At 46.2% G+C, this 11261-nt stretch overlaps 1 protein-coding gene across 1 annotated transcript in view; it reads left to right on the top strand.

Annotated features, from left to right (window-relative positions):
• Positions 1-9629, top strand: part of VWA3A (von Willebrand factor A domain containing 3A) — a 79131-nt gene extending 69502 nt beyond the window's left edge. The window contains exon 34 of the mRNA XM_019542170.1: positions 7855-9629. The gene's annotated coding sequence lies outside the window, so the exon portion shown is untranslated. The remainder of the gene's footprint in view (positions 1-7854) is intronic.
• The last annotated feature ends 1632 nt before the right edge of the window (positions 9630-11261 follow it).

Below are 11261 nucleotides of genomic sequence, written 5' to 3'. Positions count from 1 at the left end.
GTCAAGGCTGGTAGGCCTAATGGACCGTTTTAGTCCTGTCAGGTGTCAAGAGGCTGAACTGTCTTCACACCAGTACACCGTAACTGTGTGTACAATGTGATACTTTAGGGCAGTGAATTATGTACCAGTGGGCACAACTACACAAGATGCTTTACTGCGCAGTAGAGTGAATGACTGATTAGTAAGAATCACTGTATAATGGTGCTGACCCTTACTGTACAGTTATTTGCTGTAATCACAAGTAAATTTGCTACCTGTAAATACAAGTAGCAAATTCGCTCACGGGTCATTACTGCACAGTACAGCACATGTAGACAGCAGACCAGGAGTAAATTTGTTCCCAGTCAGCCAGCCAGCAGCTGCTGCCAGGGCAGGCTTCACCACCAGAGCGCAGGTGGGAAAGTGTCCCCCTGCCCCAGCAGCAGGAAGTTCCTAACCCTTACTCTGATCATGGAGCAGGAGCTGGGAGATGATTGTTCCCAGCCATCATGAGCATAGGAACAGGTTTGGGGAGCTTGTTCCCAGATCTAGCTCTGCCACTGTGGAGTGGGGCCTGGGGAACTTGTTCCCAGCCTCTGCTATGCAATGGCAGTCACAGAGCTAGGGCTGGGAGCTCCCTACACAGGGAGAGCAGGCTGGGACCTGCCCCAGACCAGGACAGCTCCTGGCCAGACCTAGGGTGCACAGGGAAATCTGCACATGCAGACTGGGGGCTGGCTGGGGATTGTCTATTTTAGGCAATCCCCAGCCAGTTTTGGGCTCCACATGCAGACTTTCTTGCACAGCCTGGGGCTGGCCGGGAAGTGTCCTGGTCAGGGGCTTGGAAAGAGCTGCAGGGGAGGGGCAGGTCCCAGCCCCCTACCCCATCAGCAGATCTGGACAGGTGGCTGAGACCTGCCTCTTCTCTGCAGCTCTTTCCAAGCCCCCTGACCCTGATTGGGGAACCGGGGCTGGGAGCTCCCTGCTGCTGGAACAGGTGGACATTGTTCCTGCCCAGGCTGTGGTGGTGCAGTCCACCCTGGCAGCAGGTAGCTCCCAATGGCAGGAAGCAATCTCCCAGCCCCCACCAAGAGACAGCTGTCTCCAGGCTCTGTGCTCCCTGCTAGCCCCTGGGCTAGCACCCAGGAGGAGCCTAGGGCTCCCTCTGGCTGCTTCAGAGAGCGATGCAGGGCCAGAGGGGGTGGGAGCAGACTGCTGCCAAGAGCAGTACATTTTCTTTCACATCCCCTCTCCTGTAGATGCCTGCTCAGGGTGGTTTTATTCTAGAGTAATTTTCTCTAGAGTAAACCCACACCCAGCATTTGCACACGTAGACACACCCAGGGTCACCTGCTGGCTTACGAGGGAACAAAACTAACACTGTGTATAGAGAGAGAGAGTTGCAAACCTATGGTCGCCTTCTGTTGGAGAAGAAAGTTTGTTCCAGTGATCCTATGGTTAATTTATGTTGTAATACCGGTATGCTACTGTATCCTTTTGAAACCTCCAGAAGGTGTGAACTCCTGACTCACTGGCCCAGTTTATCAGCTTGGGCATGTGCAGTTGAATGAATGTTTGTGGTGGGAAAGAGGTGTGTCTGTTCTGAGGTAAAAGCGAGTGACAGGGTGCAACTGGCAGGTGAATGTATCTTATGAGAAAATGGTCTGAGTGATATGATTGGATTTTATGTGATTGACACTGAGCGACAGGACCTTTGCCTTAGAGGACTAGCTGTTGAGAATGGGGTGATTGCGGCTTATAAAAATCTGGAACTTTGGCGCTGAAGGGATGTGTGTAGTTTGTGGTTGTTGACATGTTTGGTTCAATCTCTTGCTGTGTGCGTGCTCTGTGTGTGGGTGCAGAGTTGGTAGAGTTTGTGGTGTTGACATGTTTCACTGTATTTGGGTGCTTCTTGATTTGGCTTTGGAAGTGGTGATAGACTGTAAGTAATGTTGGCACTGGATTTTTGAACCTGTTTCATTCAAAAAGACAAATTTAATTTATACACAGTGATAGAAAATAATGCCAGCAAAGCAAGCAAGATGATTGCAGAATACAGTACCAATTTTTTTCCAGTCCCTGGGGATTCACAAAAAGAGCAGTGCATGTGGCCAGTACGAGTACCACCCTGTGGTTCTTCCTTGAATGTCAGCAGCCTGGAGATCAAGGGCCAATGCCCAACCCACCCAGAGGGGTGGGTGAGACAGGCCAGTGGTATGCCCTCTGCCCAGGATCCCCCCTGCTGCTCTGAAATCCCTCCTTTTGTTTTCTTTTCCTTCTAATGAATCTTCATTTCTGGGTACCGTTGATTGGTTTCCCTGTGGTTATCATTCTGTCCACATTCTGTTGTGTCATCATATTCCTTTGTTTCTCAAACATATCATATGCATACATCTTAATGTGGTCATTTATTGGGTCTTAATTTGGGCATGCCCAGCTTCCAAATTTGGTCATTTCACCAACTAGAAATCCCAGGGGCTTTGTAGCTGGTCACGGTGACCTAAAGCCACTGCTGCAAGTTCCTTATTTTTGTTAGGGAACACGGTGGTACATGTTTTCAGTTTCCTCATCCTTTTTTTTCTGTTAGCTTCCCACACAAAGGCTGAGAACATGAAGCTGTTACAAACTGTTTTTTAGAAACCAGTTAACCATTGCCATTGCCCTGGACCATTGTTCTAATGCAATATCCACTCTACCTACAAGCCAATTTCTAAAAGCAAATCCATAAATATCATTTTCTAGCCATCACACAGTAGTGCAACAGGTAACTTATCCTATGGAGGGAGTGAAATACAATTTACTAGAGCTCAATCTCCTGCACTTGTTTTCCGGAATCTTCCTGCTTCAACTTGACTCAGACTGGCTTCCTCTCGACTTGGTTCAGACTGTTATCAAATTGATTTTGACTTAATTTGCTGTTTACTGCTTCAGTATTGGTAAAGTATAGATTGTATCTGTGTGTTCTTTGTGTTTATATCTGTTAAATCATTATTGTTGTTATCCCTTCTGTTAATATTCCCTATTGTCTTTTCAATAAATCTGTCTATATTTTTAATTTTTAATTCTGGTTCCGTGTGTATTAATAATTTCCTAAGTAAAATGCAAGGCTGGTACATCCATCTCTCAGTGTGCAGGATGCCCACAGTGAGAGTGAGCCTGACACTAACCTACTTTTATTGCTTACAGCCCCAGTAGGTTCCCTGCCTAAATTTATTTATCCCTGCTACAGTTTGACATCCCTGAGTGGGCAATAAAGGGTTAATTTTACTAAAAATCCTAACAGTCTGTCAGTCTGTTTGTGAGTTCTGTACTAACAGTTCTAATCAACTAACATACTGACCAGAGTTGTGGTGTTTAAATCAGAGGTTGGTTAGTTAGTTGTTAGTGTTGTTTGGAATTGGTTAGTGGGACACAGTTGGGTTTAGTATTCAAGATTTTCAGATTGATGGTGGTAATTTTGGAGTTTTAGTTGGATGTTGTGACTAGTGTTGTGTTATTGTGACTGGCCTCACCTGGTGATACTGCTGCCGTGTCACAGTATGCCCTGCACCTAGCTATGTTACACCTTCACCCTCTCACTTGCCATGGCTTGATGTTCAGGTGATGACCCTGTAGTCACCTGCAGATGCTCCAGTGGTTTCTCTTGAGCTGGATGTGACAGTAGTGGCATGTCATCCATGGGGCTCCTCCTTCCCTACACCCCACCCCTTTCTACTTGAGTGATGTCGCCATTGTTGAGACTTCAGAGGTGTTTGTCATATGACGTGTCCCATGGTGTTAGGCTAAGGCTGGTGTCCTTTCAGAATCCTCTCTCTCTTTCCCAGGTAATGTAAGGCTCAGAAATAAGGTTAACCAAAACTGATATGATGAACTCCAAACGGCTTGGACTGGCAACCAGGCAGGGCGCCAATGCCTGCTGCCCCAAGCCTCTTCTCTTTTCTTGGGTTGTGAGTTGCTTCGGACTCTATGTCCCCTCACTCTTTTTATCTGGTCTCTTCAGCCTCCAGGAAGGTGCCCCTCTTCAGGCAGACATTCTTGGTATGGGTGCTAGAACATGCATTGCTCCACCTTGGGGAAACTATCTTTATGTTTCCACAGGGCCTGTGTTCCTGCCCAGTCACTGGCAAGCAACTACTTGCCCATGGGTCTCTCTGGTGGGATTGTGCAGTGTGAGCATGGTTTTGGAGAGCCTTTCCCCAGTTACCCCGTGTGGGTGGTTCCTGGGTACCTGTAGCTGGGACAGATGAGTTAGTGCCCTCCCACAGGTGAAACCCTGCGAGGGCTGTGTTCCTGCTGTGCCAATACTTGGACATGGCTCAGTGCTTCCTGTGGCAGGGCCTGTGTCTAGTGTCTCCCATCAAGTCTGGTGGACATGGGTATCCCAGCATCTCTCTTGTCTGCCCCAAGTGGGGTGTAGCTAGCTCCATAGCTGCCACTGGGAATGCAGCTGGCTGGCTATTGCCTGCCAAATGCCCAGTCTGCACCCCCTTCTGGTTGTTCTGCAGCAGGGAGAGTATTCTGGGTTCTGCTTGGGCTGTGAACAGCTGGGTCCATCCCTAGTCCATCTGCTGCTGTTCCCCCCTGCTCCCATCTGCCATGTGTTTTTGGTCCTGCGGCTCTGGGCCAATCAGGACCACACTTCTGGCCAGCATGGTGCTGGCATGGCCACATGGGCTCCACGCATCTGTGCTGCTGACAGGTAAGCCGGGTGGGGAACTGTTACAATTATATTAAGATGCAGTCTAACATGGAGGAAGGCACTACAAGCAGGAATGCTGTTGTTAAGTGATTTGAGGACTGGTTAGAATGTGAGATTTTGTGAAAGAACTTTTGGCACTGTACTCTTGCCAAGTTATAGTTTGAGACATGGCTAGCCTTTGCAATAGTGAAAGTGCCTACGGGCACCTTGCCAAGTAGTGGGTAACTTGAAAAGACCGTGGTAAGCAGGCTCACAAACAGTTAAAGAAGGCAGGCTTAACGAGATTGTCTGCAACAGGGAATTGTCTAGGGCAATGAAGAGAGAGGTTGAGTGTGATGATGCATTAAAGATTCAAATAGTGTATCTGAAGAAGTCTGTGAAAGAGGTTGCTAGGAGTCAAGACCTAGAAATCAAATGTTTAAAGACCAGATTAGTGCTTTGCAAGCGAATTCATGGAAAGATGCCAGCCATATAGTTGAATTGGAAAGAAGAATCTGACAGTTTGAGAAGGAGATCCATTGTACTGAGAGAGAAAAAAAAATACGTGGTCTAATAAAGCCCTAGATTTGCAGGTTGCTTTTTGGGTACTCAAGAGTGAGATGGTTAATATGCCTGAAGCCACCTATCGTGCTTGCAGAAAGGTGATGAAGGATTTGGAAATTAAGCTTTCTGTAGCTAGGGAGATGGTTGCCATATATGAAAAGGGACGTGGTGCTGGAGACGCAAGTGAAGTGAGTTCAGATATTGAGAGTGGATCAAGTGGTAGCTCATCTGTCCACTGTGATAAAAATAATGAGGCTCAAGAGCCTTTGTTACCTTTGAAGCCAGTTAAGACTTTGTCTCCAGAGGGCAGTCCTAGGGAGCTACCATCTGCCCTTATGGTGCCCTTTGGAACAAAGGAGGTTACCAGGCCAGGTACCAGAGAAGTGGAGACAGTTCAGATGACCACCCCATTTACAACAGCTTCGTGCAGTTGGTAAGAGGATAGGGCCTCTTGAGAGAGACAATGACAAGCAGGCTTAGAGCTGTTACTCCTGTTGATGCCGCTAACCTCTACACAGTAGTGGATGTGTGATTACTTTGATGCAGGACTATATGAAATCAAAGGCCCCGGCCTCTGCCCCTGCACTCCCTCCATACCTCACCCAGCCATGCCCCCTTGCGCCCAGGTCCCTCCCCTCCCCCACTCCCACCCCCACTCCACACAGCACATAGGGAGGTGGAAGACAGTGCAACATTTTATTGAGAGCATAGGCCTCTTACATGCTGAGGAATGTGTCAGTGCCACAGCAATGCCCTCTTCAGCTGTGGGGAGCAGGGATGTGTAGCACAGCCACAAGTAGCCCTTCAAGCTGTGGCAAAGGTTGTGGGGCAAGGTGGGTTTGCCCACCGCACCCACCTTGTTGAAGCTCAGGGTCCCTTGCCAGGTGCACTCAGGCCACCATGGATGTCAGCACCAGCAGGGTGTAGTGGGTCAGGCACCCCTCAGTCTTCTCAAACAGTTCCCCGCGCTGTGGTTGAGATACAGCAGGGGCACACTCAGGGCTCAGCACTAGTGCACTGTGGGGAAGGAGTGAGGGGGGGGGGACTGGCCCAGGGGCGCCTCCCCCAAAAGGTCCCTTGCAGGGAAGACAGGGGCACCGGCATCTCCTCATCGCAGTCATCCAGAAGCCCCATGCTTCTCCAAGCCCAGGTGCTGTGAGCTTGGCAACAGCACAGGAGACAGGAAGACCAAGGGAAATGTGGGACCCTTGCAAAATGGGATGGGACAGCTGATAAAAGTCAGAAGAAAGTTGAACTCTTTAATGAATACTTTGCGTCAGTGTTCCTGTATACAAATGGTGGTCATCCATCTATGTCAAAGACTACACCACGAGCTCTTGATTCTGTGGATTTAATTGGCTTGCAGAATCAAGATTTGAGTGTTGCCAAATTAATGGGAAAACGAAATGATAGTCCATGGTGTATATGGCAAGAACTGTCTGGCCTAGTTCTCAACAAAAAGGAGAAGATGCGCCTCCTGTATGGCTAGTCTCAGGCCTTGTGAGAACTGAGTTGATTGCTTTGGCCCATGAAGAGGGACACCCAGACATTGATAGAACCATAGCCTGTGTGGAGGCAGCAGGCTGGTAGCCTTCAATGAGGAGAGACACTGAAAATTGGGTACAGAATTGTCTCCCATGTGTTTTAAGTAATCCCAATAATAGGATTATTAAAGGCCCTTTAAAGCATCAGAGAATAGAGGGATCCTGGACCCAAATACAGATGGACTTTATAGAACTATTACCCAGAACTGCATGTGGAAACCAGTACTCCTTAGTTGTAAATGACCATTTTACAAAGTTGGTCAAGGTAGTTCCCACCAAAAATAATATGGCATATACAACCGCTAAAGTATTGGTTGATCATACCTTCTCAAGGTGGGGAAAACCTAAGATTATTGATTCAGACCAGGGACCACACTGTACAGCAGCTGTCACCTAGGAAATTTGCCATGCATGTAATATACATCAATGATTTCGTATTGAAGGATATTCCAAGTCTTCTGGAATTGTAGAATGTACCAACAGAACCCTAAAGACAACCTTGAGGAAAGTTGTGAACCCCCAAGGAAAAGACTAGGGCATTAAACTCCCACTGATTTTAATGACACTAAGAGGCACAGTGACGTCTCATGGTCTAACCCCTCATAGCATGACACCATGACTAGATGACAAATGAGAATGCCTGAACAGCAGTGGTCAGAAGGTGACCTGCCCAGTGACTTACAATCATGTGTAATATCTGATAATTCAATTTAAAAATAGTACGTGCAATCAAGAAAATCAGTTTACAGAACATGAAGCCTCTGGGAATCAATGTCATATGGACGAGCAGCAGCAGCACTGTCATCACCTGTCCAAACTAATTGAATAGGAAGTGGGAGATCACATCCTAAATCGAGCCACTTTTGAAAGAAAACACACATTGTCACCAGTATGGCTGAGACCTAGTATGAGCGGTGAACAACATCAGTCCAACTGTCTATCAAGTGCAAGTGAAAGCAAATAAAAAGTGAAAATTAAGTGGTTTTAGTCGTCACAATTGAAACTGTTGCAAGGTGATAAACAAGATATAAATCAGTGTGGAATTGTTTGATTGGTAATCATTGTTGAGAATATTCTGTTTCCTTTCAGGGACAGATCCAATATGGTGCACTATAAGAATCACTGTACTACAGGGAGTGTTTGTGCTGATGCTGATCAAAATGGTGTCACTAAGAATATTGGGAGATGGTGTTGGTTATTGATTCCATCTATGATCCAGCAAAAGGGAAACTTACCTGATTCTGAGGTCATTTTGGTACAACAGCATTTGAAAGGTGTCTTGCATCTCTTGGGTTTTGTTGTTTGGGCTGTAAGTCCTTGAAGTACTATCTTAACCAAGGATTTAAACATGGACAATTATGGTGTACTTTATGTGAACATCTCTACGAATACTAACCTCATTGTGGACTGGAAAATAACCCAGATACCAGATCTTGAGAATTTGCACATGCAATTATGAATGCCAAGCAATGGTAAGAACTAAACAGTTATGTTTCCACAGGATTGCACTGGACACAGTGTTTGCACTTTCAATCTTACCCCCACAGGCTATGGCATCATTGTCTGCTGAGACGAGGTACGCACCTTTGCACAACAAAGTGTCTATTTTTAAATCTCCAGGTATTACGCCATCAATTGCAGGTCCTTGTTATCAGCACTTCAATTGGCGCATAGCTGTACACATCTTTGTAGGTGATGAAATTAATATCTTTATTAAATATGGATCTGTCTTGTACTTATCTTTCACTATGGGTAATAATAGCTACACTGTGCAGTGTAGGGGCCCTGATGCAATTACAGCTTCTTTGCACTTTAACTGCACAAATCCAGCTATAGCTTCTACAAATAAGACATGGATTAATCAGACATATGGACACTACAATCAAGATGAGGAGAACATCACTTGGAGTATGGGATCAACCATCATCAAAATCAGATTGAACTCTGGTGGTTGTTGAAAGGCTATTGGAATGTTGGGTCTTAGAGAGATATTTTTGTTAAATGTGATCTCTGTCCCACATATTTATCCATCAGGACCTATTCGCATTAAACATGATAAGTCCTATCCCATGGTTATTGAGCCAAGAAGAATCAGTTGAAAATTGATTATTGCACTTGATAAAATGGATATTTCAAGCATTAATGGTAATTGCACTTCATATACTGTACCTTTAAAAGTAGGTTGGAAACTGGCAGCAGAAAATTCTTAGAAGCACAACACTTTAGAAGGAGAAGAGACTTCTCAAGTGTTTTATGAGGTGTTGCCATTGGAATAGGTGCAATAAATAGATATGGAGGTAATCCAAAATAAAATATGAGCAATTACCAGTCAGGTGTGTGAACTTGACTAACAGATCAGTGACTCATTAATTGTATTAGCATTACAGTTGTGGTTGATATCAGACTTACTTCTGCAGTGGGAGAAAATAATAGAACAAGACATTATGACCATTTTCAACACCCTTAAACAGAAGCAAATAAACAGTGGATTTACTTTAAGCTGTATATCTGGACCTATCTTATTCTGAGTGAAATCATTCAGCAAGGTTATAATCATCAAATTCCTTCTGAATTTAAGAAAATGACATGGAATATGTCATCTCCTGTAGAAAGAAATTTAAGAAATTGGTGAATGCTAACTTATTTTGACTACGATCCTGTATATAATATGATCATTGCTGATATTGTAACTATTATACCAAACAGACTAGACAAAATATTCCCTATTGTCCCAGTTGGCTATGGGTGAATAATACATTAGTATATCTGGCATTGACCAGAAGGTAGGGAATGAGAATAAATAATCAGTGGAAGGCAGTCAATTCCAGTGGTTGCACTTTCAAACTTCAGTTAGGTCTCAAATGTCCCAATCATGCCCTAGACCAGGGGGCCATGGAGCAAAATATGTTCCATGAGCCAGATTTGGCCCACCAGGCCATTTTAGGGACCCCACAGGCCAGATAAAAATTTAGAAAATTAATTTATCTGCCCTGGCTGCCTGTCAAAGATGACAAGGCACCAGCAGCAGTAGAACCTGGGGGGAGCTGGCAGTAGGACACAGCAGCTGCAAGGCCTGCCCACCTCACCCCAGCCCCCAGCCTGGGACCCTAGGACTGTTACCCACTTCCATGTGGTGCTGGAGTGGCTGGTGGAGGGGGCGGGGAGAAGCAGTGACAACAGGCAGAAAAGTGGGCAAATGGTGGCAGCAGCAGCAGGTGGGGGGGCAAGTGGCAGCAAGTGGGTACACGCGAGTACAGTGACAGCTGTGTGGGAGTGTGGGGCCCAGACTGGCAGGACCTCTATGGAGCCAGGCTGGCTCCCCCATCTCCCTGTTGGCACAGCCCCACTCCATACAACCCCTGCCAGCCTGGGCACCGTGCTCCTGATGCCCTGCCCTGGGCCCCTGATGGCACTGGCCCTGGCACACCAGTGTGGGCCCTGCACTCCTGCATACCTGTCGCTGTGCTCCCACGTCCCTGGTTGCTACTGCTTACCCCACACCTGCCACTGCTATTTCCCCACTTTCCTGCCTGCCACCGCCACTTCTCCCCACACCCTACCATACATATGTACCCACACCCACACTCATACTGCCATATGCACAGCCCAAACACACCCTCCCACACACCCCAGCCACCCTCCCCCCACACACTTATTTCCCCCACAAACCCCATAGCCCCCACATATCCACACACACACCCACATGCTCCCTCATCACACATGCACACCCCCACCTATCCACTCCCACACACCCTCCTCCACACCCCACATACCCACACACCCACAGCTCCCCACAAACCTATACCCCCCTTACCTCCCCCACAATATACAAGAGCAAGACTTCATTTTAAGCTATTATACAATTACTTGTATGTACACTTCACAAACGCATGTAAATCAGGACAAAAATATTTTTTGAAATCAAACTAATGAATGTTGTAGTAGATATTTGATTTTTAGAATATAATTTGGTATTTTTCTGGTTCCAAGATGGCAAACCCCTTTGCTGAAAGGAGTAGTTCTGGGGGCAAGGAGAGAGACTACTGGTGGCAAAGGTCAGGGGTTAAGGAGAAAGACTTACGACACCAAGATGGTGACCGGTGGGGGGGCACCTGTCAAGAGGCGGGACTACCTTTGCAGCCCTTAACATCTTGTTAAACTCAGTTAGTGGTCCTCCAGCTGAAGTAATTCCTCACCCCTGCCCTAGACCTCACAGACTTATGTCTTAATAATGAATATAGTAGATATGATTTTTCTATAGTGCCTTTTACCTACCTTAACACCTGTTATCAAAGATATTGGTTACAAGTGTTTATCTGTTGCAACAGTTTATTCCTATGTAATTATAAATGACTGTTTGTATTATTTGATAGAATATCATAACAGCACCTCATAGTGAGAACATGTCACCCGGCAGGCAGTAGAAATTTGTTTGGCATCATAGGCTCTTTGGTCGGCCATCTCTGCCATGATCTGCTCATACATAGCCTGGTTTC

Source organism: Crocodylus porosus, unplaced genomic scaffold, assembly GCF_001723895.1.
Source record: "Crocodylus porosus isolate Cpor-Errol unplaced genomic scaffold, CroPor_comp1, whole genome shotgun sequence".
NCBI lineage: Eukaryota > Metazoa > Chordata > Crocodylia > Crocodylidae > Crocodylus > Crocodylus porosus.
This window is presented reverse-complemented; position numbering and strand designations above follow the sequence as displayed.